The 26,184-nt window shown below is 49.9% G+C and overlaps 28 non-coding genes across 28 annotated transcripts; all 28 read left to right on the forward strand.

Annotated features, from left to right (window-relative positions):
* Positions 1 to 51: 51 nt before the first annotated feature.
* Positions 52 to 125, forward strand: Trnan-guu (transfer RNA asparagine (anticodon GUU)). The gene has a single exon. It is a non-coding gene; the product is annotated as a tRNA-Asn (tRNA).
* A 1,095-nt stretch (positions 126 to 1,220) lies between these two features.
* Positions 1,221 to 1,294, forward strand: Trnan-guu (transfer RNA asparagine (anticodon GUU)). Its single transcript has one exon. It is a non-coding gene; the product is annotated as a tRNA-Asn (tRNA).
* A 689-nt stretch (positions 1,295 to 1,983) lies between these two features.
* On the forward strand, positions 1,984 to 2,056 carry Trnat-cgu (transfer RNA threonine (anticodon CGU)). Its single transcript has one exon. It is a non-coding gene; the product is annotated as a tRNA-Thr (tRNA).
* Positions 2,057 to 2,390: 334 nt separating this feature from the next.
* Trnan-guu (transfer RNA asparagine (anticodon GUU)) lies at positions 2,391 to 2,464 on the forward strand. Its single transcript has one exon. It is a non-coding gene; the product is annotated as a tRNA-Asn (tRNA).
* A 690-nt stretch (positions 2,465 to 3,154) lies between these two features.
* Positions 3,155 to 3,226, forward strand: Trnat-cgu (transfer RNA threonine (anticodon CGU)). The gene has a single exon. It is a non-coding gene; the product is annotated as a tRNA-Thr (tRNA).
* Positions 3,227 to 3,560: 334 nt separating this feature from the next.
* Trnan-guu (transfer RNA asparagine (anticodon GUU)) lies at positions 3,561 to 3,634 on the forward strand. The gene has a single exon. It is a non-coding gene; the product is annotated as a tRNA-Asn (tRNA).
* A 690-nt stretch (positions 3,635 to 4,324) lies between these two features.
* Trnat-cgu (transfer RNA threonine (anticodon CGU)) lies at positions 4,325 to 4,396 on the forward strand. Its single transcript has one exon. It is a non-coding gene; the product is annotated as a tRNA-Thr (tRNA).
* Positions 4,397 to 4,729: 333 nt separating this feature from the next.
* Positions 4,730 to 4,803, forward strand: Trnan-guu (transfer RNA asparagine (anticodon GUU)). The gene has a single exon. It is a non-coding gene; the product is annotated as a tRNA-Asn (tRNA).
* A 690-nt stretch (positions 4,804 to 5,493) lies between these two features.
* Positions 5,494 to 5,565, forward strand: Trnat-cgu (transfer RNA threonine (anticodon CGU)). The gene has a single exon. It is a non-coding gene; the product is annotated as a tRNA-Thr (tRNA).
* A 333-nt stretch (positions 5,566 to 5,898) lies between these two features.
* Positions 5,899 to 5,972, forward strand: Trnan-guu (transfer RNA asparagine (anticodon GUU)). The gene has a single exon. It is a non-coding gene; the product is annotated as a tRNA-Asn (tRNA).
* A 688-nt stretch (positions 5,973 to 6,660) lies between these two features.
* Positions 6,661 to 6,733, forward strand: Trnat-cgu (transfer RNA threonine (anticodon CGU)). The gene has a single exon. It is a non-coding gene; the product is annotated as a tRNA-Thr (tRNA).
* A 334-nt stretch (positions 6,734 to 7,067) lies between these two features.
* Positions 7,068 to 7,141, forward strand: Trnan-guu (transfer RNA asparagine (anticodon GUU)). Its single transcript has one exon. It is a non-coding gene; the product is annotated as a tRNA-Asn (tRNA).
* A 1,095-nt stretch (positions 7,142 to 8,236) lies between these two features.
* Trnan-guu (transfer RNA asparagine (anticodon GUU)) lies at positions 8,237 to 8,310 on the forward strand. The gene has a single exon. It is a non-coding gene; the product is annotated as a tRNA-Asn (tRNA).
* A 1,095-nt stretch (positions 8,311 to 9,405) lies between these two features.
* Positions 9,406 to 9,479, forward strand: Trnan-guu (transfer RNA asparagine (anticodon GUU)). Its single transcript has one exon. It is a non-coding gene; the product is annotated as a tRNA-Asn (tRNA).
* Positions 9,480 to 10,574: 1,095 nt separating this feature from the next.
* Trnan-guu (transfer RNA asparagine (anticodon GUU)) lies at positions 10,575 to 10,648 on the forward strand. Its single transcript has one exon. It is a non-coding gene; the product is annotated as a tRNA-Asn (tRNA).
* Positions 10,649 to 11,743: 1,095 nt separating this feature from the next.
* Positions 11,744 to 11,817, forward strand: Trnan-guu (transfer RNA asparagine (anticodon GUU)). Its single transcript has one exon. It is a non-coding gene; the product is annotated as a tRNA-Asn (tRNA).
* A 1,095-nt stretch (positions 11,818 to 12,912) lies between these two features.
* Trnan-guu (transfer RNA asparagine (anticodon GUU)) lies at positions 12,913 to 12,986 on the forward strand. Its single transcript has one exon. It is a non-coding gene; the product is annotated as a tRNA-Asn (tRNA).
* A 1,095-nt stretch (positions 12,987 to 14,081) lies between these two features.
* Trnan-guu (transfer RNA asparagine (anticodon GUU)) lies at positions 14,082 to 14,155 on the forward strand. The gene has a single exon. It is a non-coding gene; the product is annotated as a tRNA-Asn (tRNA).
* Positions 14,156 to 15,250: 1,095 nt separating this feature from the next.
* Trnan-guu (transfer RNA asparagine (anticodon GUU)) lies at positions 15,251 to 15,324 on the forward strand. The gene has a single exon. It is a non-coding gene; the product is annotated as a tRNA-Asn (tRNA).
* Positions 15,325 to 16,419: 1,095 nt separating this feature from the next.
* Positions 16,420 to 16,493, forward strand: Trnan-guu (transfer RNA asparagine (anticodon GUU)). The gene has a single exon. It is a non-coding gene; the product is annotated as a tRNA-Asn (tRNA).
* Positions 16,494 to 17,523: 1,030 nt separating this feature from the next.
* On the forward strand, positions 17,524 to 17,597 carry Trnan-guu (transfer RNA asparagine (anticodon GUU)). Its single transcript has one exon. It is a non-coding gene; the product is annotated as a tRNA-Asn (tRNA).
* A 1,095-nt stretch (positions 17,598 to 18,692) lies between these two features.
* Trnan-guu (transfer RNA asparagine (anticodon GUU)) lies at positions 18,693 to 18,766 on the forward strand. The gene has a single exon. It is a non-coding gene; the product is annotated as a tRNA-Asn (tRNA).
* Positions 18,767 to 19,861: 1,095 nt separating this feature from the next.
* Trnan-guu (transfer RNA asparagine (anticodon GUU)) lies at positions 19,862 to 19,935 on the forward strand. The gene has a single exon. It is a non-coding gene; the product is annotated as a tRNA-Asn (tRNA).
* Positions 19,936 to 21,030: 1,095 nt separating this feature from the next.
* Trnan-guu (transfer RNA asparagine (anticodon GUU)) lies at positions 21,031 to 21,104 on the forward strand. Its single transcript has one exon. It is a non-coding gene; the product is annotated as a tRNA-Asn (tRNA).
* Positions 21,105 to 22,199: 1,095 nt separating this feature from the next.
* Trnan-guu (transfer RNA asparagine (anticodon GUU)) lies at positions 22,200 to 22,273 on the forward strand. The gene has a single exon. It is a non-coding gene; the product is annotated as a tRNA-Asn (tRNA).
* Positions 22,274 to 23,303: 1,030 nt separating this feature from the next.
* Trnan-guu (transfer RNA asparagine (anticodon GUU)) lies at positions 23,304 to 23,377 on the forward strand. Its single transcript has one exon. It is a non-coding gene; the product is annotated as a tRNA-Asn (tRNA).
* A 1,095-nt stretch (positions 23,378 to 24,472) lies between these two features.
* Trnan-guu (transfer RNA asparagine (anticodon GUU)) lies at positions 24,473 to 24,546 on the forward strand. The gene has a single exon. It is a non-coding gene; the product is annotated as a tRNA-Asn (tRNA).
* A 1,095-nt stretch (positions 24,547 to 25,641) lies between these two features.
* Trnan-guu (transfer RNA asparagine (anticodon GUU)) lies at positions 25,642 to 25,715 on the forward strand. Its single transcript has one exon. It is a non-coding gene; the product is annotated as a tRNA-Asn (tRNA).
* The last annotated feature ends 469 nt before the right edge of the window (positions 25,716 to 26,184 follow it).

Below are 26,184 nucleotides of genomic sequence, written 5' to 3' on the forward strand. Positions count from 1 at the left end.
AAAGTATAGGAGTTGCATTGATAAAGAGAGCAGGAGTGACCGCAAGTCAAGGCCTCCGTGGCGCAATCGGCTAGCGCGTTCGGCTGTTAACCGAAAGGTTGGTGGTTCGAGCCCACCCGGGGGCGAAATCGTTTTAATCGCCACCGAGGTGAAGACATATGTCCACTTTGATAGAGATACACAGCTAGAGTGACAGTTTGGCTGTGTTTGAATGATGCCACACAGCCTTATACACAATCAGCCACGTGACAGTGGAGGTAAAAACATGGCCCTATGCGGACGTTCTACTGTTTTCCTATTCATTCGGCATGTGTGACACTGCAGTAGAGCGACGACCACTACAAAAGATGTATTATTTACATTTCATTTCAGCGTATACACCGCGAGTGCCATATGACAGGGCCTCTCTCTCGATGTCGATCTGCATTTGGCGTCTCTTAAGTGTCGGTCTGCAGTAGGCCGCTGTTGGCCGAGCGGCGTGCAGTCGCCTTACATGAAGCCCAATGGGCAACTTCAGTGCCCCTGTGGACGACAGCATACTGTAGCCGGAGAGAGGAGTCGAAAGGCGCGTCTCACAGTAGAGCCACGCTATCCCACAAGCTGTGCACTAGGTCACGTTTTGCGCAGACCGCAAACCTTTGGTGGCTTGACGCTCGTCGTCGATCGTAAGGGTGAAACAGTGAAGAGAGTTGGAAAACGGTAAGGTGGACACCTCCAGCAGCATGTGTGTGTCAAATCCGATATCTGGTCGAGGGCTGTAAGATTCAGTATGATGACGTGACAATTCGGGAGTAGCTCACGAAGGCAAAGCTGCGGCCTTCTTAGCTCAGTGGTAGAAAACTGGTCTCGTAAACCAGGGGTCGTAATTTCGACCCTCACAGAAGGCATACATTTTTTTAACGTTGCTGCTGAGAGCAGAGCTAGCTCGAGCAGCATCTAACAAATGGCAGTGCACTGAATGAAGGGGAAGTTCTACAACCGAGAAAGAAAGCTCTACTTGCATCAGACGTTTACTGAATGTGTAGGCGGAACACTGTTTTGTATGCATTTTGTAGTAGAATGTCATGCTTGGCGATGTCATTCGTTTATGAGCTCCGCTACAGTGAGCATGCACGTTATCCATGTGAAGAGGCGTAAGCAGATACTACCATTCTGCGAGGTGCCTGCAGAAAGTATACGAGTTGCATTGATAAAGAGAGCAGGAGTGACCGCAAGTCAAGGCCTCCGTGGCGCAATTGGCTAGCGCGTTCGGCTGTTAACCGAAAGGTTGGTGGTTCGAGCCCACCCGGGGGCGAAATCGTTTTAATCGCCACCGAGGTGAAGACATATGTCCACTTTGATAGAGATACACAGCTAGAGTGACAGTTTGGCTGTGTTTGAATGATGCCACACAGCCTTATACACAATCAGCCACGTGACAGTGGAGGTAAAAACATGGCCCTATGCGGACGTTCTACTGTTTTCCTATTCATTCGGCATGTGTGACACTGCAGTAGAGCGACGACCACTACAAAAGATGTATTATTTACATTTCATTTCAGCGTATACACCGCGAGTGCCATATGACAGGGCCTCTCTCTCGATGTCGATCTGCATTTGGCGTCTCTTAAGTGTCGGTCTGCAGTAGGCCGGTGTTGGCCGAGCGGCGTGCAGTCGCCTTACATGAAGCCCAATGGGCAACTTCAGTGCCCCTGTGGACGACAGCATACTGTAGCCGGAGAGAGGAGTCGAAAGGCGCGTCTCACAGTAGAGCCACGCTATCCCACAAGCTGTGCACTAGGTCACGTTTTGCGCAGACCGCAAACCTTTGGTGGCTTGACGCTCGTCGTCGATCGTAAGGGTGAAACAGTGAAGAGAGTTGGAAAACGGTAAGGTGGACACCTCCAGCAGCATGTGTGTGTCAAATCCGATATCTGGTCGAGGGCTGTAAGATTCAGTATGATGACGTGACAATTCGGGAGTAGCTCACGAAGGCAAAGCTGCGGCCTTCTTAGCTCAGTGGTAGAGCACTGGTCTCGTAAACCAGGGGTCGTAATTTCGACCCTCACAGAAGTCATACATTTTTTTTAACGTTGCTGCTGAGAGCAGAGCTAGCTCGAGCAGCATCTAACAAATGGCAGTGCACTGAATGAAGGGGAAGTTCTACAACCGAGAAAGAAAGCTCTACTTGCATCAGACGTTTACTGAATGTGTAGGCGGAACACTGTTTTGTATGCATTTTGTAGTAGAATGTCATGCTTGGCGATGTCATTCGTTTATGAGCTCCGCTACAGTGAGCATGCACGTTATCCATGTGAAGAGGCGTAAGCAGATACTACCATTCTGCGAGGTGCCTGCAGAAAGTATACGAGTTGCATTGATAAAGAGAGCAGGAGTGACCGCAAGTCAAGGCCTCCGTGGCGCAATCGGCTAGCGCGTTCGGCTGTTAACCGAAAGGTTGGTGGTTCGAGCCCACCCGGGGGCGAAATCGTTTTAATCGCCACCGAGGTGAAGACATATGTCCACTTTGATAGAGATACACAGCTAGAGTGACAGTTTGGCTGTGTTTGAATGATGCCACACAGCCTTATACACAATCAGCCACGTGACAGTGGAGGTAAAAACATGGCCCTATGCGGACGTTCTACTGTTTTCCTATTCATTCGGCATGTGTGACACTGCAGTAGAGCGACGACCACTACAAAAGATGTATTATTTACATTTCATTTCAGCGTATACACCGCGAGTGCCATATGACAGGGCCTCTCTCTCGATGTCGATCTGCATTTGGCGTCTCTTAAGTGTCGGTCTGCAGTAGGCCGCTGTTGGCCGAGCGGCGTGCAGTCGCCTTACATGAAGCCCAATGGGCAACTTCAGTGCCCCTGTGGACGACACCATACTGTAGCCGGAGAGAGGAGTCGAAAGGCGCGTCTCACAGTAGAGCCACGCTATCCCACAAGCTGTGCACTAGGTCACGTTTTGCGCAGACCGCAAACCTTTGGTGGCTTGACGCTCGTCGTCGATCGTAAGGGTGAAACAGTGAAGAGAGTTGGAAAACGGTAAGGTGGACACCTCCAGCAGCATGTGTGTGTCAAATCCGATATCTGGTCGAGGGCTGTAAGATTCAGTATGATGACGTGACAATTCGGGAGTAGCTCACGAAGGCAAAGCTGCGGCCTTCTTAGCTCTGTGGTAGAGCACTGGTCTCGTAAACCAGGGGTCGTGAGTTCGACCCTCACAGAAGGCATTCATTTTTTTTAACGTTGCTGCTGAGAGCAGAGCTAGCTCGAGCAGCATCTAACAAATGGCAGTGCACTGAATGAAGGGGAAGTTCTACAACCGAGAAAGAAAGCTCTACTTGCATCAGACGTTTACTGAATGTGTAGGCGGAACACTGTTTTGTATGCATTTTGTAGTAGAATGTCATGCTTGGCGATGTCATTCGTTTATGAGCTCCACTACAGTGAGCATGCACGTTATCCATGTGAAGAGGCGTAAGCAGATACTACCATTCTGCGAGGTGCCTGCAGAAAGTATACGAGTTGCATTGATAAAGAGAGCAGGAGTGAACGCAAGTCAAGGCCTCCGTGGCGCAATCGGCTAGCGCGTTCGGCTGTTAACCGAAAGGTTGGTGGTTCGAGCCCACCCGGGGGCGAAATCGTTTTAATCGCCACCGAGGTGAAGACATATGTCCACTTTGATAGAGATACACAGCTAGAGTGACAGTTTGGCTGTGTTTGAATGATGCCACACAGCTTTATACACAATCAGCCACGTGACAGTGGAGGTAAAAACATGGCCCTATGCGAACGTTCTACTGTTTTCCTATTCATTCGGCATGTGTGACACTGCAGTAGAGCGACGACCACTACAAAATATGTATTATTTACATTTCATTTCAGCGTATACACCGCGAGTGCCATATGACAGGGCCTCTCTCTCGATGTCGATCTGCATTTGGCGTCTCTTAAGTGTCGGTCTGCAGTAGGCCGCTGTTGGCCGAGCGGCGTGCAGTCGCCTTACATGAAGCCCAATGGGCAACTTCAGTGCCCCTGTGGACGACAGCATACTGTAGCCGGAGAGAGGAGTCGAAAGGCGCGTCTCACAGTAGAGCCACGCTATCCCACAAGCTGTGCACTAGGTCAAGTTTTGCGCAGACCGCAAACCTTTGGTGGCTTGACGCTCGTCGTCGATCGTAAGGGTGAAACAGTGAAGAGAGTTGGAAAACGGTAAGGTGGACACCTCCAGCAGCATGTGTGTGTCAAATCCGATATCTGGTCGAGGGCTGTAAGATTCAGTATGATGACGTGACAATTCGGGAGTAGCTCACGAAGGCAAAGCTGCGGCCTTCTTAGCTCAGTGGTAGAGCACTGGTCTCGTAAACCAGGGGTCGTAATTTCGACCCTCACAGAAGGCATACATTTTTTTAACGTTGCTGCTGAGAGCAGAGCTAGCTCGAGCAGCATCTAACAAATGGCAGTGCACTGAATGAAGGGGAAGTTCTACAACCGAGAAAGAAAGCTCTACTTGCATCAGAGGTTTACTGAATGTGTAGGCGGAACACTGTTTTGTATGCATTTTGTAGTAGAATGTCATGCTTGGCGATGTCATTCGTTTATGAGCTCCGCTACAGTGAGCATGCACGTTATCCATGTGAAGAGGCGTAAGCAGATACTACCATTCTGCGAGGTGCCTGCAGAAAGTATACGAGTTGCATTGATAAAGAGAGCAGGAGTGACCGCAAGTCAAGGCCTCCGTGGCGCAATCGGCTAGCGCGTTCGGCTGTTAACCGAAAGGTTGGTGGTTCGAGCCCACCCGGAGGCGAAATCGTTTTAATCGCCACCGAGGTGAAGACATATGTCCACTTTGATAGAGATACACAGCTAGAGTGACAGTTTGGCTGTGTTTGAATGATACCACACAGCCTTATACACAATCAGCCACGTGACAGTGGAGGTAAAAACATGGCCGTATGCGGACGTTCTACTGTTTTCCTATTCATTCGGCATGTGTGACACTGCAGTAGAGCGACGACCACTACAAAAGATGTATTATTTACATTTCATTTCAGCGTATACACCGCGAGTGCCATATGACAGGGCCTCTCTCTCGATGTCGATCTGCATTTGGCGTCTCTTAAGTGTCGGTCTGCAGTAGGCCGCTGTTGGCCGAGCGGCGTGCAGTCGCCTTACATGAAGCCCAATGGGCAACTTCAGTGCCCCTGTGGACGACAGCATACTGTAGCCGGAGAGAGGAGTCGAAAGGCGCGTCTCACAGTAGAGCCACGCTATCCCACAAGCTGTGCACTAGGTCAAGTTTTGCGCAGACCGCAAACCTTTGGTGGCTTGACGCTCGTCGTCGATCGTAAGGGTGAAACAGTGAAGAGAGTTGGAAAACGGCAAGGTGGACACCTCCAGCAGCATGTGTGTGTCAAATCCGATATCTGGTCGAGGGCTGTAAGATTCAGTATGATGACGTGACAATTCGGGAGTAGCTCACGAAGGCAAAGCTGCGGCCTTCTTAGCTCAGTGGTAGAGCACTGGTCTCGTAAACCAGGGGTCGTAATTTCGACCCTCACAGAAGGCATACATTTTTTTAACGTTGCTGCTGAGAGCAGAGCTAGCTCGAGCAGCATCTAACAAATGGCAGTGCACTGAATGAAGGGGAAGTTCTACAACCGAGAAAGAAAGCTCTACTTGCATCAGACGTTTACTGAATGTGTAGGCGGAACACTGTTTTGTATGCATTTTGTAGTAGAATGTCATGCTTGGCGATGTCATTCGTTTATGAGCTCCGCTACAGTGAGCATGCACGTTATCCATGTGAAGAGGCGTAAGCAGATACTACCATTCTGCGAGGTGCCTGCAGAAAGTATACGAGTTGCATTGATAAAGAGAGCAGGAGTGACCGCAAGTCAAGGCCTCCGTGGAGCAATCGGCTAGCGCGTTCGGCTGTTAACCGAAAGGTTGGTGGTTCGAGCCCACCCGGAGGCGAAATCGTTTTAATCGCCACCGAGGTGAAGACATATGTCCACTTTGATAGAGATACACAGCTAGAGTGACAGTTTGGCTGTGTTTGAATGATGCCACACAGCCTTATACATAATCAGCCACGTGACAGTGGAGGTAAAAACATGGCCCTATGCGGACGTTCTCTGTTTTCCTATTCATTCGGCATGTGTGACACTGCAGTAGAGCGACGACCACTACAAAAGATGTATTATTTACATTTCATTTCAGCGTATACACCGCGAGTGCCATATGACAGGGCCTCTCTCTCGATGTCGATCTGCATTTGGCGTCTCTTAAGTGTCGGTCTGCAGTAGGCCGCTGTTGGCCGAGCGGCGTGCAGTCGCCTTACATGAAGCCCAATGGGCAACTTCAGTGCCCCTGTGGACGACAGCATACTGTAGCCGGAGAGAGGAGTCGAAAGGCGCGTCTCACAGTAGAGCCACGCTATCCCACAAGCTGTGCACTAGGTCACGTTTTGCGCAGACCGCAAACCTTTGGTGGCTTGACGCTCGTCGTCGATCGTAAGGGTGAAACAGTGAAGAGAGTTGGAAAACGGTAAGGTGGACACCTCCAGCAGCATGTGTGTGTCAAATCCGATATCTGGTCGAGGGCTGTAAGATTCAGTATGATGACGTGACAATTCGGGAGTAGCTCACGAAGGCAAAGCTGCGGCCTTCTTAGCTCAGTGGTAGAGCACTGGTCTCGTAAACCAGGGGTCGTAATTTCGACCCTCACAGAAGTCATACATTTTTTTTAACGTTGCTGCTGAGAGCAGAGCTAGCTCGAGCAGCATCTAACAAATGGCAGTGCACTGAATGAAGGGGAAGTTCTACAACCGAGAAAGAAAGCTCTACTTGCATCAGACGTTTACTGAATGTGTAGGCGGAACACTGTTTTGTATGCATTTTGTAGTAGAATGTCATGCTTGGCGATGTCATTCGTTTATGAGCTCCGCTACAGTGAGCATGCACGTTATCCATGTGAAGAGGCGTAAGCAGATACTACCATTCTGCGAGGTGCCTGCAGAAAGTATACGAGTTGCATTGATAAAGAGAGCAGGAGTGACCGCAAGTCAAGGCCTCCGTGGCGCAATCGGCTAGCGCGTTCGGCTGTTAACCGAAAGGTTGGTGGTTCGAGCCCACCCGGGGGCGAATTCGTTTTAATCGCCACCGAGGTGAAGACATATGTCCACTTTGATAGAGATACACAGCTAGAGTGACAGTTTGGCTGTGTTTGAATGATGCCACACAGCCTTATACACAATCAGCCACGTGACAGTGGAGGTAAAAACATGGCCCTATGCGGACGTTCTACTGTTTTCCTATTCATTCGGCATGTGTGACACTGCAGTAGAGCGACGACCACTACAAAAGATGTATTATTTACATTTCATTTCAGCGTATACACCGCGAGTGCCATATGACAGGGCCTCTCTCTCGATGTCGATCTGCATTTGGCGTCTCTTAAGTGTCGGTCTGCAGTAGGCCGCTGTTGGCCGAGCGGCGTGCAGTCGCCTTACATGAAGCCCAATGGGCAACTTCAGTGCCCCTGTGGACGACAGCATACTGTAGCCGGAGAGAGGAGTCGAAAGGCGCGTCTCACAGTAGAGCCACGCTATCCCACAAGCTGTGCACTAGGTCACGTTTTGCGCAGACCGCAAACCTTTGGTGGCTTGACGCTCGTCGTCGATCGTAAGGGTGAAACAGTGAAGAGAGTTGGAAAACGGTAAGGTGGACACCTCCAGCAGCATGTGTGTGTCAAATCCGATATCTGGTCGAGGGCTGTAAGATTCAGTATGATGACGTGACAATTCGGGAGTAGCTCACGAAGGCAAAGCTGCGGCCTTCTTAGCTCAGTGGTAGAAAACTGGTCTCGTAAACCAGGGGTCGTAATTTCGACCCTCACAGAAGGCATACATTTTTTTAACGTTGCTGCTGAGAGCAGAGCTAGCTCGAGCAGCATCTAACAAATGGCAGTGCACTGAATGAAGGGGAAGTTCTACAACCGAGAAAGAAAGCTCTACTTGCATCAGACGTTTACTGAATGTGTAGGCGGAACACTGTTTTGTATGCATTTTGTAGTAGAATGTCATGCTTGGCGATGTCATTCGTTTATGAGCTCCGCTACAGTGAGCATGCACGTTATCCATGTGAAGAGGCGTAAGCAGATACTACCATTCTGCGAGGTGCCTGCAGAAAGTATACGAGTTGCATTGATAAAGAGAGCAGGAGTGATCGCAAGTCAAGGCCTCCGTGGAGCAATCGGCTAGCGCGTTCGGCTGTTAACCGAAAGGTTGGTGGTTCGAGCCCACCCGGGGGCGAAATCGTTTTAATCGCCACCGAGGTGAAGACATATGTCCACTTTGATAGAGATACACAGCTAGAGTGACAGTTTGGCTGTGTTTGAATGATGCCACACAGCCTTATACATAATCAGCCACGTGACAGTGGAGGTAAAAACATGGCCCTATGCGGACGTTCTACTGTTTTCCTATTCATTCGGCATGTGTGACACTGCAGTAGAGCGACGACCACTACAAAAGATGTATTATTTACATTTCATTTCAGCGTATACACCGCGAGTGCCATATGACAGGGCCTCTCTCTCGATGTCGATCTGCATTTGGCGTCTCTTAAGTGTCGGTCTGCAGTAGGCCGCTGTTGGCCGAGCGGCGTGCAGTCGCCTTACATGAAGCCCAATGGGCAACTTCAGTGCCCCTGTGGACGACAGCATACTGTAGCCGGAGAGAGGAGTCGAAAGGCGCGTCTCACAGTAGAGACACGCTATCCCACAAGCTGTGCACTAGGTCACGTTTTGCGCAGACCGCAAACCTTTGGTGGCTTGACGCTCGTCGTCGATCGTAAGGGTGAAACAGTGAAGAGAGTTGGAAAACGGTAAGGTGGACACCTCCAGCAGCATGTGTGTGTCAAATCCGATATCTGGTCGAGGGCTGTAAGATTCAGTATGATGACGTGACAATTCGGGAGTAGCTCACGAAGGCAAAGCTGCGGCCTTCTTAGCTCAGTGGTAGAAAACTGGTCTCGTAAACCAGGGGTCGTAATTTCGACCCTCACAGAAGGCATACATTTTTTTAACGTTGCTGCTGAGAGCAGAGCTAGCTCGAGCAGCATCTAACAAATGGCAGTGCACTGAATGAAGGGGAAGTTCTACAACCGAGAAAGAAAGCTCTACTTGCATCAGACGTTTACTGAATGTGTAGGCGGAACACTGTTTTGTATGCATTTTGTAGTAGAATGTCATGCTTGGCGATGTCATTCGTTTATGAGCTCCGCTACAGTGAGCATGCACGTTATCCATGTGAAGAGGCGTAAGCAGATACTACCATTCTGCGAGGTGCCTGCAGAAAGTATACGAGTTGCATTGATAAAGAGAGCAGGAGTGATCGCAAGTCAAGGCCTCCGTGGAGCAATCGGCTAGCGCGTTCGGCTGTTAACCGAAAGGTTGGTGGTTCGAGCCCACCCGGGGGCGAAATCGTTTTAATCGCCACCGAGGTGAAGACATATGTCCACTTTGATAGAGATACACAGCTAGAGTGACAGTTTGGCTGTGTTTGAATGATGCCACACAGCCTTATACATAATCAGCCACGTGACAGTGGAGGTAAAAACATGGCCCTATGCGGACGTTCTACTGTTTTCCTATTCATTCGGCATGTGTGACACTGCAGTAGAGCGACGACCACTACAAAAGATGTATTATTTACATTTCATTTCAGCGTATACACCGCGAGTGCCATATGACAGGGCCTCTCTCTCGATGTCGATCTGCATTTGGCGTCTCTTAAGTGTCGGTCTGCAGTAGGCCGCTGTTGGCCGAGCGGCGTGCAGTCGCCTTACATGAAGCCCAATGGGCAACTTCAGTGCCCCTGTGGACGACAGCATACTGTAGCCGGAGAGAGGAGTCGAAAGGCGCGTCTCACAGTAGAGCCACGCTATCCCACAAGCTGTGCACTAGGTCACGTTTTGCGCAGACCGCAAACCTTTGGTGGCTTGACGCTCGTCGTCGATCGTAAGGGTGAAACAGTGAAGAGAGTTGGAAAACGGTAAGGTGGACACCTCCAGCAGCATGTGTGTGTCAAATCCGATATCTGGTCGAGGGCTGTAAGATTCAGTATGATGACGTGACAATTCGGGAGTAGCTCACGAAGGCAAAGCTGCGGCCTTCTTAGCTCAGTGGTAGAAAACTGGTCTCGTAAACCAGGGGTCGTAATTTCGACCCTCACAGAAGGCATACATTTTTTTAACGTTGCTGCTGAGAGCAGAGCTAGCTCGAGCAGCATCTAACAAATGGCAGTGCACTGAATGAAGGGGAAGTTCTACAACCGAGAAAGAAAGCTCTACTTGCATCAGACGTTTACTGAATGTGTAGGCGGAACACTGTTTTGTATGCATTTTGTAGTAGAATGTCATGCTTGGCGATGTCATTCGTTTATGAGCTCCGCTACAGTGAGCATGCACGTTATCCATGTGAAGAGGCGTAAGCAGATACTACCATTCTGCGAGGTGCCTGCAGAAAGTATACGAGTTGCATTGATAAAGAGAGCAGGAGTGATCGCAAGTCAAGGCCTCCGTGGAGCAATCGGCTAGCGCGTTCGGCTGTTAACCGAAAGGTTGGTGGTTCGAGCCCACCCGGGGACGAAATCGTTTTAATCGCCACCGAGGTGAAGACATATGTCCACTTTGATAGAGATACACAGCTAGAGTGACAGTTTGGCTGTGTTTGAATGATGCCACACAGCCTTATACATAATCAGCCACGTGACAGTGGAGGTAAAAACATGGCCCTATGCGGACGTTCTACTGTTTTCCTATTCATTCGGCATGTGTGACACTGCAGTAGAGCGACGACCACTACAAAAGATGTATTATTTACATTTCATTTCAGCGTATACACCGCGAGTGCCATATGACAGGGCCTCTCTCTCGATGTCGATCTGCATTTGGCGTCTCTTAAGTGTCGGTCTGCAGTAGGCCGCTGTTGGCCGAGCGGCGTGCAGTCGCCTTACATGAAGCCCAATGGGCAACTTCAGTGCCCCTGTGGACGACAGCATACTGTAGCCGGAGAGAGGAGTCGAAAGGCGCGTCTCACAGTAGAGCCACGCTATCCCACAAGCTGTGCACTAGGTCACGTTTTGCGCAGACCGCAAACCTTTGGTGGCTTGACGCTCGTCGTCGATCGTAAGGGTGAAACAGTGAAGAGAGTTGGAAAACGGTAAGGTGGACACCTCCAGCAGCATGTGTGTGTCAAATCCGATATCTGGTCGAGGGCTGTAAGATTCAGTATGATGACGTGACAATTCGGGAGTAGCTCACGAAGGCAAAGCTGCGGCCTTCTTAGCTCAGTGGTAGAAAACTGGTCTCGTAAACCAGGGGTCGTAATTTCGACCCTCACAGAAGGCATACATTTTTTTAACGTTGCTGCTGAGAGCAGAGCTAGCTCGAGCAGCATCTAACAAATGGCAGTGCACTGAATGAAGGGGAAGTTCTACAACCGAGAAAGAAAGCTCTACTTGCATCAGACGTTTACTGAATGTGTAGGCGGAACACTGTTTTGTATGCATTTTGTAGTAGAATGTCATGCTTGGCGATGTCATTCGTTTATGAGCTCCGCTACAGTGAGCATGCACGTTATCCATGTGAAGAGGCGTAAGCAGATACTACCATTCTGCGAGGTGCCTGCAGAAAGTATACGAGTTGCATTGATAAAGAGAGCAGGAGTGATCGCAAGTCAAGGCCTCCGTGGAGCAATCGGCTAGCGCGTTCGGCTGTTAACCGAAAGGTTGGTGGTTCGAGCCCACCCGGGGGCGAAATCGTTTTAATCGCCACCGAGGTGAAGACATATGTCCACTTTGATAGAGATACACAGCTAGAGTGACAGTTTGGCTGTGTTTGAATGATGCCACACAGCCTTATACATAATCAGCCACGTGACAGTGGAGGTAAAAACATGGCCCTATGCGGACGTTCTACTGTTTTCCTATTCATTCGGCATGTGTGACACTGCAGTAGAGCGACGACCACTACAAAAGATGTATTATTTACATTTCATTTCAGCGTATACACCGCGAGTGCCATATGACAGGGCCTCTCTCTCGATGTCGATCTGCATTTGGCGTCTCTTAAGTGTCGGTCTGCAGTAGGCCGCTGTTGGCCGAGCGGCGTGCAGTCGCCTTACATGAAGCCCAATGGGCAACTTCAGTGCCCCTGTGGACGACAGCATACTGTAGCCGGAGAGAGGAGTCGAAAGGCGCGTCTCACAGTAGAGCCACGCTATCCCACAAGCTGTGCACTAGGTCACGTTTTGCGCAGACCGCAAACCTTTGGTGGCTTGACGCTCGTCGTCGATCGTAAGGGTGAAACAGTGAAGAGAGTTGGAAAACGGTAAGGTGGACACCTCCAGCAGCATGTGTGTGTCAAATCCGATATCTGGTCGAGGGCTGTAAGATTCAGTATGATGACGTGACAATTCGGGAGTAGCTCACGAAGGCAAAGCTGCGGCCTTCTTAGCTCAGTGGTAGAAAACTGGTCTCGTAAACCAGGGGTCGTAATTTCGACCCTCACAGAAGGCATACATTTTTTTAACGTTGCTGCTGAGAGCAGAGCTAGCTCGAGCAGCATCTAACAAATGGCAGTGCACTGAATGAAGGGGAAGTTCTACAACCGAGAAAGAAAGCTCTACTTGCATCAGACGTTTACTGAATGTGTAGGCGGAACACTGTTTTGTATGCATTTTGTAGTAGAATGTCATGCTTGGCGATGTCATTCGTTTATGAGCTCCGCTACAGTGAGCATGCACGTTATCCATGTGAAGAGGCGTAAGCAGATACTACCATTCTGCGAGGTGCCTGCAGAAAGTATACGAGTTGCATTGATAAAGAGAGCAGGAGTGATCGCAAGTCAAGGCCTCCGTGGAGCAATCGGCTAGCGCGTTCGGCTGTTAACCGAAAGGTTGGTGGTTCGAGCCCACCCGGGGGCGAAATCGTTTTAATCGCCACCGAGGTGAAGACATATGTCCACTTTGATAGAGATACACAGCTAGAGTGACAGTTTGGCTGTGTTTGAATGATGCCACACAGCCTTATACATAATCAGCCACGTGACAGTGGAGGTAAAAACATGGCCCTATGCGGACGTTCTACTGTTTTCCTATTCATTCGGCATGTGTGACACTGCAGTAGAGCGACGACCACTACAAAAGATGTATTATTTACATTTCATTTCAGCGTATACACCGCGAGTGCCATATGACAGGGCCTCTCTCTCGATGTCGATCTGCATTTGGCGTCTCTTAAGTGTCGGTCTGCAGTAGGCCGCTGTTGGCCGAGCGGCGTGCAGTCGCCTTACATGAAGCCCAATGGGCAACTTCAGTGCCCCTGTGGACGACAGCATACTGTAGCCGGAGAGAGGAGTCGAAAGGCGCGTCTCACAGTAGAGCCACGCTATCCCACAAGCTGTGCACTAGGTCACGTTTTGCGCAGACCGCAAACCTTTGGTGGCTTGACGCTCGTCGTCGATCGTAAGGGTGAAACAGTGAAGAGAGTTGGAAAACGGTAAGGTGGACACCTCCAGCAGCATGTGTGTGTCAAATCCGATATCTGGTCGAGGGCTGTAAGATTCAGTATGATGACGTGACAATTCGGGAGTAGCTCACGAAGGCAAAGCTGCGGCCTTCTTAGCTCAGTGGTAGAAAACTGGTCTCGTAAACCAGGGGTCGTAATTTCGACCCTCACAGAAGGCATACATTTTTTTAACGTTGCTGCTGAGAGCAGAGCTAGCTCGAGCAGCATCTAACAAATGGCAGTGCACTGAATGAAGGGGAAGTTCTACAACCGAGAAAGAAAGCTCTACTTGCATCAGACGTTTACTGAATGTGTAGGCGGAACACTGTTTTGTATGCATTTTGTAGTAGAATGTCATGCTTGGCGATGTCATTCGTTTATGAGCTCCGCTACAGTGAGCATGCACGTTATCCATGTGAAGAGGCGTAAGCAGATACTACCATTCTGCGAGGTGCCTGCAGAAAGTATACGAGTTGCATTGATAAAGAGAGCAGGAGTGATCGCAAGTCAAGGCCTCCGTGGAGCAATCGGCTAGCGCGTTCGGCTGTTAACCGAAAGGTTGGTGGTTCGAGCCCACCCGGGGGCGAAATCGTTTTAATCGCCACCGAGGTGAAGACATATGTCCACTTTGATAGAGATACACAGCTAGAGTGACAGTTTGGCTGTGTTTGAATGATGCCACACAGCCTTATACATAATCAGCCACGTGACAGTGGAGGTAAAAACATGGCCCTATGCGGACGTTCTACTGTTTTCCTATTCATTCGGCATGTGTGACACTGCAGTAGAGCGACGACCACTACAAAAGATGTATTATTTACATTTCATTTCAGCGTATACACCGCGAGTGCCATATGACAGGGCCTCTCTCTCGATGTCGATCTGCATTTGGCGTCTCTTAAGTGTCGGTCTGCAGTAGGCCGCTGTTGGCCGAGCGGCGTGCAGTCGCCTTACATGAAGCCCAATGGGCAACTTCAGTGCCCCTGTGGACGACAGCATACTGTAGCCGGAGAGAGGAGTCGAAAGGCGCGTCTCACAGTAGAGCCACGCTATCCCACAAGCTGTGCACTAGGTCACGTTTTGCGCAGACCGCAAACCTTTGGTGGCTTGACGCTCGTCGTCGATCGTAAGGGTGAAACAGTGAAGAGAGTTGGAAAACGGTAAGGTGGACACCTCCAGCAGCATGTGTGTGTCAAATCCGATATCTGGTCGAGGGCTGTAAGATTCAGTATGATGACGTGACAATTCGGGAGTAGCTCACGAAGGCAAAGCTGCGGCCTTCTTAGCTCAGTGGTAGAAAACTGGTCTCGTAAACCAGGGGTCGTAATTTCGACCCTCACAGAAGGCATACATTTTTTTAACGTTGCTGCTGAGAGCAGAGCTAGCTCGAGCAGCATCTAACAAATGGCAGTGCACTGAATGAAGGGGAAGTTCTACAACCGAGAAAGAAAGCTCTACTTGCATCAGACGTTTACTGAATGTGTAGGCGGAACACTGTTTTGTATGCATTTTGTAGTAGAATGTCATGCTTGGCGATGTCATTCGTTTATGAGCTCCGCTACAGTGAGCATGCACGTTATCCATGTGAAGAGGCGTAAGCAGATACTACCATTCTGCGAGGTGCCTGCAGAAAGTATACGAGTTGCATTGATAAAGAGAGCAGGAGTGATCGCAAGTCAAGGCCTCCGTGGAGCAATCGGCTAGCGCGTTCGGCTGTTAACCGAAAGGTTGGTGGTTCGAGCCCACCCGGGGGCGAAATCGTTTTAATCGCCACCGAGGTGAAGACATATGTCCACTTTGATAGAGATACACAGCTAGAGTGACAGTTTGGCTGTGTTTGAATGATGCCACACAGCCTTATACATAATCAGCCACGTGACAGTGGAGGTAAAAACATGGCCCTATGCGGACGTTCTACTGTTTTCCTATTCATTCGGCATGTGTGACACTGCAGTAGAGCGACGACCACTACAAAAGATGTATTATTTACATTTCATTTCAGCGTATACACCGCGAGTGCCATATGACAGGGCCTCTCTCTCGATGTCGATCTGCATTTGGCGTCTCTTAAGTGTCGGTCTGCAGTAGGCCGCTGTTGGCCGAGCGGCGTGCAGTCGCCTTACATGAAGCCCAATGGGCAACTTCAGTGCCCCTGTGGACGACAGCATACTGTAGCCGGAGAGAGGAGTCGAAAGGCGCGTCTCACAGTAGAGCCACGCTATCCCACAAGCTGTGCACTAGGTCACGTTTTGCGCAGACCGCAAACCTTTGGTGGCTTGACGCTCGTCGTCGATCGTAAGGGTGAAACAGTGAAGAGAGTTGGAAAACGGTAAGGTGGACACCTCCAGCAGCATGTGTGTGTCAAATCCGATATCTGGTCGAGGGCTGTAAGATTCAGTATGATGACGTGACAATTCGGGAGTAGCTCACGAAGGCAAAGCTGCGGCCTTCTTAGCTCAGTGGTAGAAAACTGGTCTCGTAAACCAGGGGTCGTAATTTCGACCCTCACAGAAGGCATACATTTTTTTAACGTTGCTGCTGAGAGCAGAGCTAGCTCGAGCAGCATCTAACAAATGGCAGTGCACTGAATGAAGGGGAAGTTCTACAACCGAGAAAGAAAGCTCTACTTGCATCAGACGTTTACTGAATGTGTAGGCGGAACACTGTTTTGTATGCATTTTGTAGTAGAATGTCATGCTTGGCGATGTCATTCGTTTATGAGCTCCGCTACAGTGAGCATGCACGTTATCCATGTGAAGAGGCGTAAGCAGATACTACCATTCTGCGAGGTGCCTGCAGAAAGTATACGAGTTGCATTGATAAAGAGAGCAGGAGTGATCGCAAGTCAAGGCCTCCGTGGAGCAATCGGCTAGCGCGTTCGGCTGTTAACCGAAAGGTTGGTGGTTCGAGCCCACCCGGGGGCGAAATCGTTTTAATCGCCACCGAGGTGAAGACATATGTCCACTTTGATAGAGATACACAGCTAGAGTGACAGTTTGGCTGTGTTTGAATGATGCCACACACCCTTATACACATTCAGCCACGTGACAGTGGAGGTAAAAACATGGCCCACTACAAAAGATGTATTATTTACATTTCATTTCAGCGTATACACCGCGAGTGCCATGTGACAGGGCCTCTCTCTCGATGTCGATCTGCATTTGGCGTCTCTTAAGTGTCGGTCTGCAGTAGGCCGCTGTTGGCCGAGCGGCGTGCAGTCGCCTTACATGAAGCCCAATGGGCAACTTCAGTGCCCCTGTGGACGACAGCATACTGTAGCCGGAGAGAGGAGTCGAAAGGCGCGTCTCACAGTAGAGCCACGCTATCCCACAAGCTGTGCACTAGGTCACGTTTTGCGCAGACCGCAAACCTTTGGTGGCTTGACGCTCGTCGTCGATCGTAAGGGTGAAACAGTGAAGAGAGTTGGAAAACGGTAAGGTGGACACCTCCAGCAGCATGTGTGTGTCAAATCCGATATCTGGTCGAGGGCTGTAAGATTCAGTATGATGACGTGACAATTCGGGAGTAGCTCACGAAGGCAAAGCTGCGGCCTTCTTAGCTCAGTGGTAGAAAACTGGTCTCGTAAACCAGGGGTCGTAATTTCGACCCTCACAGAAGGCATACATTTTTTTAACGTTGCTGCTGAGAGCAGAGCTAGCTCGAGCAGCATCTAACAAATGGCAGTGCACTGAATGAAGGGGAAGTTCTACAACCGAGAAAGAAAGCTCTACTTGCATCAGACGTTTACTGAATGTGTAGGCGGAACACTGTTTTGTATGCATTTTGTAGTAGAATGTCATGCTTGGCGATGTCATTCGTTTATGAGCTCCGCTACAGTGAGCATGCACGTTATCCATGTGAAGAGGCGTAAGCAGATACTACCATTCTGCGAGGTGCCTGCAGAAAGTATACGAGTTGCATTGATAAAGAGAGCAGGAGTGATCGCAAGTCAAGGCCTCCGTGGAGCAATCGGCTAGCGCGTTCGGCTGTTAACCGAAAGGTTGGTGGTTCGAGCCCACCCGGGGGCGAAATCGTTTTAATCGCCACCGAGGTGAAGACATATGTCCACTTTGATAGAGATACACAGCTAGAGTGACAGTTTGGCTGTGTTTGAATGATGCCACACAGCCTTATACATAATCAGCCACGTGACAGTGGAGGTAAAAACATGGCCCTATGCGGACGTTCTACTGTTTTCCTATTCATTCGGCATGTGTGACACTGCAGTAGAGCGACGACCACTACAAAAGATGTATTATTTACATTTCATTTCAGCGTATACACCGCGAGTGCCATATGACAGGGCCTCTCTCTCGATGTCGATCTGCATTTGGCGTCTCTTAAGTGTCGGTCTGCAGTAGGCCGCTGTTGGCCGAGCGGCGTGCAGTCGCCTTACATGAAGCCCAATGGGCAACTTCAGTGCCCCTGTGGACGACAGCATACTGTAGCCGGAGAGAGGAGTCGAAAGGCGCGTCTCACAGTAGAGCCACGCTATCCCACAAGCTGTGCACTAGGTCACGTTTTGCGCAGACCGCAAACCTTTGGTGGCTTGACGCTCGTCGTCGATCGTAAGGGTGAAACAGTGAAGAGAGTTGGAAAACGGTAAGGTGGACACCTCCAGCAGCATGTGTGTGTCAAATCCGATATCTGGTCGAGGGCTGTAAGATTCAGTATGATGACGTGACAATTCGGGAGTAGCTCACGAAGGCAAAGCTGCGGCCTTCTTAGCTCAGTGGTAGAAAACTGGTCTCGTAAACCAGGGGTCGTAATTTCGACCCTCACAGAAGGCATACATTTTTTTAACGTTGCTGCTGAGAGCAGAGCTAGCTCGAGCAGCATCTAACAAATGGCAGTGCACTGAATGAAGGGGAAGTTCTACAACCGAGAAAGAAAGCTCTACTTGCATCAGACGTTTACTGAATGTGTAGGCGGAACACTGTTTTGTATGCATTTTGTAGTAGAATGTCATGCTTGGCGATGTCATTCGTTTATGAGCTCCGCTACAGTGAGCATGCACGTTATCCATGTGAAGAGGCGTAAGCAGATACTACCATTCTGCGAGGTGCCTGCAGAAAGTATACGAGTTGCATTGATAAAGAGAGCAGGAGTGATCGCAAGTCAAGGCCTCCGTGGAGCAATCGGCTAGCGCGTTCGGCTGTTAACCGAAAGGTTGGTGGTTCGAGCCCACCCGGGGGCGAAATCGTTTTAATCGCCACCGAGGTGAAGACATATGTCCACTTTGATAGAGATACACAGCTAGAGTGACAGTTTGGCTGTGTTTGAATGATGCCACACAGCCTTATACATAATCAGCCACGTGACAGTGGAGGTAAAAACATGGCCCTATGCGGACGTTCTACTGTTTTCCTATTCATTCGGCATGTGTGACACTGCAGTAGAGCGACGACCACTACAAAAGATGTATTATTTACATTTCATTTCAGCGTATACACCGCGAGTGCCATATGACAGGGCCTCTCTCTCGATGTCGATCTGCATTTGGCGTCTCTTAAGTGTCGGTCTGCAGTAGGCCGCTGTTGGCCGAGCGGCGTGCAGTCGCCTTACATGAAGCCCAATGGGCAACTTCAGTGCCCCTGTGGACGACAGCATACTGTAGCCGGAGAGAGGAGTCGAAAGGCGCGTCTCACAGTAGAGCCACGCTATCCCACAAGCTGTGCACTAGGTCACGTTTTGCGCAGACCGCAAACCTTTGGTGGCTTGACGCTCGTCGTCGATCGTAAGGGTGAAACAGTGAAGAGAGTTGGAAAACGGTAAGGTGGACACCTCCAGCAGCATGTGTGTGTCAAATCCGATATCTGGTCGAGGGCTGTAAGATTCAGTATGATGACGTGACAATTCGGGAGTAGCTCACGAAGGCAAAGCTGCGGCCTTCTTAGCTCAGTGGTAGAAAACTGGTCTCGTAAACCAGGGGTCGTAATTTCGACCCTCACAGAAGGCATACATTTTTTTAACGTTGCTGCTGAGAGCAGAGCTAGCTCGAGCAGCATCTAACAAATGGCAGTGCACTGAATGAAGGGGAAGTTCTACAACCGAGAAAGAAAGCTCTACTTGCATCAGACGTTTACTGAATGTGTAGGCGGAACACTGTTTTGTATGCATTTTGTAGTAGAATGTCATGCTTGGCGATGTCATTCGTTTATGAGCTCCGCTACAGTGAGCATGCACGTTATCCATGTGAAGAGGCGTAAGCAGATACTACCATTCTGCGAGGTGCCTGCAGAAAGTATACGAGTTGCATTGATAAAGAGAGCAGGAGTGATCGCAAGTCAAGGCCTCCGTGGAGCAATCGGCTAGCGCGTTCGGCTGTTAACCGAAAGGTTGGTGGTTCGAGCCCACCCGGGGGCGAAATCGTTTTAATCGCCACCGAGGTGAAGACATATGTCCACTTTGATAGAGATACACAGCTAGAGTGACAGTTTGGCTGTGTTTGAATGATGCCACACAGCCTTATACATAATCAGCCACGTGACAGTGGAGGTAAAAACATGGCCCTATGCGGACGTTCTACTGTTTTCCTATTCATTCGGCATGTGTGACACTGCAGTAGAGCGACGACCACTACAAAAGATGTATTATTTACATTTCATTTCAGCGTATACACCGCGAGTGCCATATGACAGGGCCTCTCTCTCGATGTCGATCTGCATTTGGCGTCTCTTAAGTGTCGGTCTGCAGTAGGCCGCTGTTGGCCGAGCGGCGTGCAGTCGCCTTACATGAAGCCCAATGGGCAACTTCAGTGCCCCTGTGGACGACAGCATACTGTAGCCGGAGAGAGGAGTCGAAAGGCGCGTCTCACAGTAGAGCCACGCTATCCCACAAGCTGTGCACTAGGTCACGTTTTGCGCAGACCGCAAACCTTTGGTGGCTTGACGCTCGTCGTCGATCGTAAGGGTGAAACAGTGAAGAGAGTTGGAAAACGGTAAGGTGGACACCTCCAGCAGCATGTGTGTGTCAAATCCGATATCTGGTCGAGGGCTGTAAGATTCAGTATGATGACGTGACAATTCGGGAGTAGCTCACGAAGGCAAAGCTGCGGCCTTCTTAGCTCAGTGGTAGAAAACTGGTCTCGTAAACCAGGGGTCGTAATTTCGACCCTCACAGAAGGCATACATTTTTTTAACGTTGCTGCTGAGAGCAGAGCTAGCTCGAGCAGCATCTAACAAATGGCAGTGCACTGAATGAAGGGGAAGTTCTACAACCGAGAAAGAAAGCTCTACTTGCATCAGACGTTTACTGAATGTGTAGGCGGAACACTGTTTTGTATGCATTTTGTAGTAGAATGTCATGCTTGGCGATGTCATTCGTTTATGAGCTCCGCTACAGTGAGCATGCACGTTATCCATGTGAAGAGGCGTAAGCAGATACTACCATTCTGCGAGGTGCCTGCAGAAAGTATACGAGTTGCATTGATAAAGAGAGCAGGAGTGATCGCAAGTCAAGGCCTCCGTGGAGCAATCGGCTAGCGCGTTCGGCTGTTAACCGAAAGGTTGGTGGTTCGAGCCCACCCGGGGGCGAAATCGTTTTAATCGCCACCGAGGTGAAGACATATGTCCACTTTGATAGAGATACACAGCTAGAGTGACAGTTTGGCTGTGTTTGAATGATGCCACACAGCCTTATACATAATCAGCCACGTGACAGTGGAGGTAAAAACATGGCCCTATGCGGACGTTCTACTGTTTTCCTATTCATTCGGCATGTGTGACACTGCAGTAGAGCGACGACCACTACAAAAGATGTATTATTTACATTTCATTTCAGCGTATACACCGCGAGTGCCATATGACAGGGCCTCTCTCTCGATGTCGATCTGCATTTGGCGTCTCTTAAGTGTCGGTCTGCAGTAGGCCGCTGTTGGCCGAGCGGCGTGCAGTCGCCTTACATGAAGCCCAATGGGCAACTTCAGTGCCCCTGTGGACGACAGCATACTGTAGCCGGAGAGAGGAGTCGAAAGGCGCGTCTCACAGTAGAGCCACGCTATCCCACAAGCTGTGCACTAGGTCACGTTTTGCGCAGACCGCAAACCTTTGGTGGCTTGACGCTCGTCGTCGATCGTAAGGGTGAAACAGTGAAGAGAGTTGGAAAACGGTAAGGTGGACACCTCCAGCAGCATGTGTGTGTCAAATCCGATATCTGGTCGAGGGCTGTAAGATTCAGTATGATGACGTGACAATTCGGGAGTAGCTCACGAAGGCAAAGCTGCGGCCTTCTTAGCTCAGTGGTAGAAAACTGGTCTCGTAAACCAGGGGTCGTAATTTCGACCCTCACAGAAGGCATACATTTTTTTAACGTTGCTGCTGAGAGCAGAGCTAGCTCGAGCAGCATCTAACAAATGGCAGTGCACTGAATGAAGGGGAAGTTCTACAACCGAGAAAGAAAGCTCTACTTGCATCAGACGTTTACTGAATGTGTAGGCGGAACACTGTTTTGTATGCATTTTGTAGTAGAATGTCATGCTTGGCGATGTCATTCGTTTATGAGCTCCGCTACAGTGAGCATGCACGTTATCCATGTGAAGAGGCGTAAGCAGATACTACCATTCTGCGAGGTGCCTGCAGAAAGTATACGAGTTGCATTGATAAAGAGAGCAGGAGTGATCGCAAGTCAAGGCCTCCGTGGAGCAATCGGCTAGCGCGTTCGGCTGTTAACCGAAAGGTTGGTGGTTCGAGCCCACCCGGGGGCGAAATCGTTTTAATCGCCACCGAGGTGAAGACATATGTCCACTTTGATAGAGATACACAGCTAGAGTGACAGTTTGGCTGTGTTTGAATGATGCCACACACCCTTATACACATTCAGCCACGTGACAGTGGAGGTAAAAACATGGCCCACTACAAAAGATGTATTATTTACATTTCATTTCAGCGTATACACCGCGAGTGCCATGTGACAGGGCCTCTCTCTCGATGTCGATCTGCATTTGGCGTCTCTTAAGTGTCGGTCTGCAGTAGGCCGCTGTTGGCCGAGCGGCGTGCAGTCGCCTTACATGAAGCCCAATGGGCAACTTCAGTGCCCCTGTGGACGACAGCATACTGTAGCCGGAGAGAGGAGTCGAAAGGCGCGTCTCACAGTAGAGCCACGCTATCCCACAAGCTGTGCACTAGGTCACGTTTTGCGCAGACCGCAAACCTTTGGTGGCTTGACGCTCGTCGTCGATCGTAAGGGTGAAACAGTGAAGAGAGTTGGAAAACGGTAAGGTGGACACCTCCAGCAGCATGTGTGTGTCAAATCCGATATCTGGTCGAGGGCTGTAAGATTCAGTATGATGACGTGACAATTCGGGAGTAGCTCACGAAGGCAAAGCTGCGGCCTTCTTAGCTCAGTGGTAGAAAACTGGTCTCGTAAACCAGGGGTCGTAATTTCGACCCTCACAGAAGGCATACATTTTTTTAACGTTGCTGCTGAGAGCAGAGCTAGCTCGAGCAGCATCTAACAAATGGCAGTGCACTGAATGAAGGGGAAGTTCTACAACCGAGAAAGAAAGCTCTACTTGCATCAGACGTTTACTGAATGTGTAGGCGGAACACTGTTTTGTATGCATTTTGTAGTAGAATGTCATGCTTGGCGATGTCATTCGTTTATGAGCTCCGCTACAGTGAGCATGCACGTTATCCATGTGAAGAGGCGTAAGCAGATACTACCATTCTGCGAGGTGCCTGCAGAAAGTATACGAGTTGCATTGATAAAGAGAGCAGGAGTGATCGCAAGTCAAGGCCTCCGTGGAGCAATCGGCTAGCGCGTTCGGCTGTTAACCGAAAGGTTGGTGGTTCGAGCCCACCCGGGGGCGAAATCGTTTTAATCGCCACCGAGGTGAAGACATATGTCCACTTTGATAGAGATACACAGCTAGAGTGACAGTTTGGCTGTGTTTGAATGATGCCACACAGCCTTATACATAATCAGCCACGTGACAGTGGAGGTAAAAACATGGCCCTATGCGGACGTTCTACTGTTTTCCTATTCATTCGGCATGTGTGACACTGCAGTAGAGCGACGACCACTACAAAAGATGTATTATTTACATTTCATTTCAGCGTATACACCGCGAGTGCCATATGACAGGGCCTCTCTCTCGATGTCGATCTGCATTTGGCGTCTCTTAAGTGTCGGTCTGCAGTAGGCCGCTGTTGGCCGAGCGGCGTGCAGTCGCCTTACATGAAGCCCAATGGGCAACTTCAGTGCCCCTGTGGACGACAGCATACTGTAGCCGGAGAGAGGAGTCGAAAGGCGCGTCTCACAGTAGAGCCACGCTATCCCACAAGCTGTGCACTAGGTCACGTTTTGCGCAGACCGCAAACCTTTGGTGGCTTGACGCTCGTCGTCGATCGTAAGGGTGAAACAGTGAAGAGAGTTGGAAAACGGTAAGGTGGACACCTCCAGCAGCATGTGTGTGTCAAATCCGATATCTGGTCGAGGGCTGTAAGATTCAGTATGATGACGTGACAATTCGGGAGTAGCTCACGAAGGCAAAGCTGCGGCCTTCTTAGCTCAGTGGTAGAAAACTGGTCTCGTAAACCAGGGGTCGTAATTTCGACCCTCACAGAAGGCATACATTTTTTTAACGTTGCTGCTGAGAGCAGAGCTAGCTCGAGCAGCATCTAACAAATGGCAGTGCACTGAATGAAGGGGAAGTTCTACAACCGAGAAAGAAAGCTCTACTTGCATCAGACGTTTACTGAATGTGTAGGCGGAACACTGTTTTGTATGCATTTTGTAGTAGAATGTCATGCTTGGCGATGTCATTCGTTTATGAGCTCCGCTACAGTGAGCATGCACGTTATCCATGTGAAGAGGCGTAAGCAGATACTACCATTCTGCGAGGTGCCTGCAGAAAGTATACGAGTTGCATTGATAAAGAGAGCAGGAGTGATCGCAAGTCAAGGCCTCCGTGGAGCAATCGGCTAGCGCGTTCGGCTGTTAACCGAAAGGTTGGTGGTTCGAGCCCACCCGGGGGCGAAATCGTTTTAATCGCCACCGAGGTGAAGACATATGTCCACTTTGATAGAGATACACAGCTAGAGTGACAGTTTGGCTGTGTTTGAATGATGCCACACAGCCTTATACATAATCAGCCACGTGACAGTGGAGGTAAAAACATGGCCCTATGCGGACGTTCTACTGTTTTCCTATTCATTCGGCATGTGTGACACTGCAGTAGAGCGACGACCACTACAAAAGATGTATTATTTACATTTCATTTCAGCGTATACACCGCGAGTGCCATATGACAGGGCCTCTCTCTCGATGTCGATCTGCATTTGGCGTCTCTTAAGTGTCGGTCTGCAGTAGGCCGCTGTTGGCCGAGCGGCGTGCAGTCGCCTTACATGAAGCCCAATGGGCAACTTCAGTGCCCCTGTGGACGACAGCATACTGTAGCCGGAGAGAGGAGTCGAAAGGCGCGTCTCACAGTAGAGCCACGCTATCCCACAAGCTGTGCACTAGGTCACGTTTTGCGCAGACCGCAAACCTTTGGTGGCTTGACGCTCGTCGTCGATCGTAAGGGTGAAACAGTGAAGAGAGTTGGAAAACGGTAAGGTGGACACCTCCAGCAGCATGTGTGTGTCAAATCCGATATCTGGTCGAGGGCTGTAAGATTCAGTATGATGACGTGACAATTCGGGAGTAGCTCACGAAGGCAAAGCTGCGGCCTTCTTAGCTCAGTGGTAGAAAACTGGTCTCGTAAACCAGGGGTCGTAATTTCGACCCTCACAGAAGGCATACATTTTTTTAACGTTGCTGCTGAGAGCAGAGCTAGCTCGAGCAGCATCTAACAAATGGCAGTGCACTGAATGAAGGGGAAGTTCTACAACCGAGAAAGAAAGCTCTACTTGCATCAGACGTTTACTGAATGTGTAGGCGGAACACTGTTTTGTATGCATTTTGTAGTAGAATGTCATGCTTGGCGATGTCATTCGTTTATGAGCTCCGCTACAGTGAGCATGCACGTTATCCATGTGAAGAGGCGTAAGCAGATACTACCATTCTGCGAGGTGCCTGCAGAAAGTATACGAGTTGCATTGATAAAGAGAGCAGGAGTGATCGCAAGTCAAGGCCTCCGTGGAGCAATCGGCTAGCGCGTTCGGCTGTTAACCGAAAGGTTGGTGGTTCGAGCCCACCCGGGGGCGAAATCGTTTTAATCGCCACCGAGGTGAAGACATATGTCCACTTTGATAGAGATACACAGCTAGAGTGACAGTTTGGCTGTGTTTGAATGATGCCACACAGCCTTATACATAATCAGCCACGTGACAGTGGAGGTAAAAACATGGCCCTATGCGGACGTTCTACTGTTTTCCTATTCATTCGGCATGTGTGACACTGCAGTAGAGCGACGACCACTACAAAAGATGTATTATTTACATTTCATTTCAGCGTATACACCGCGAGTGCCATATGACAGGGCCTCTCTCTCGATGTCGATCTGCATTTGGCGTCTCTTAAGTGTCGGTCTGCAGTAGGCCGCTGTTGGCCGAGCGGCGTGCAGTCGCCTTACATGAAGCCCAATGGGCAACTTCAGTGCCCCTGTGGACGACAGCATACTGTAGCCGGAGAGAGGAGTCGAAAGGCGCGTCTCACAGTAGAGCCACGCTATCC

This window comes from Schistocerca cancellata, unplaced genomic scaffold, assembly GCF_023864275.1.
Source record: "Schistocerca cancellata isolate TAMUIC-IGC-003103 unplaced genomic scaffold, iqSchCanc2.1 HiC_scaffold_827, whole genome shotgun sequence".
NCBI lineage: Eukaryota > Metazoa > Arthropoda > Insecta > Orthoptera > Acrididae > Schistocerca > Schistocerca cancellata.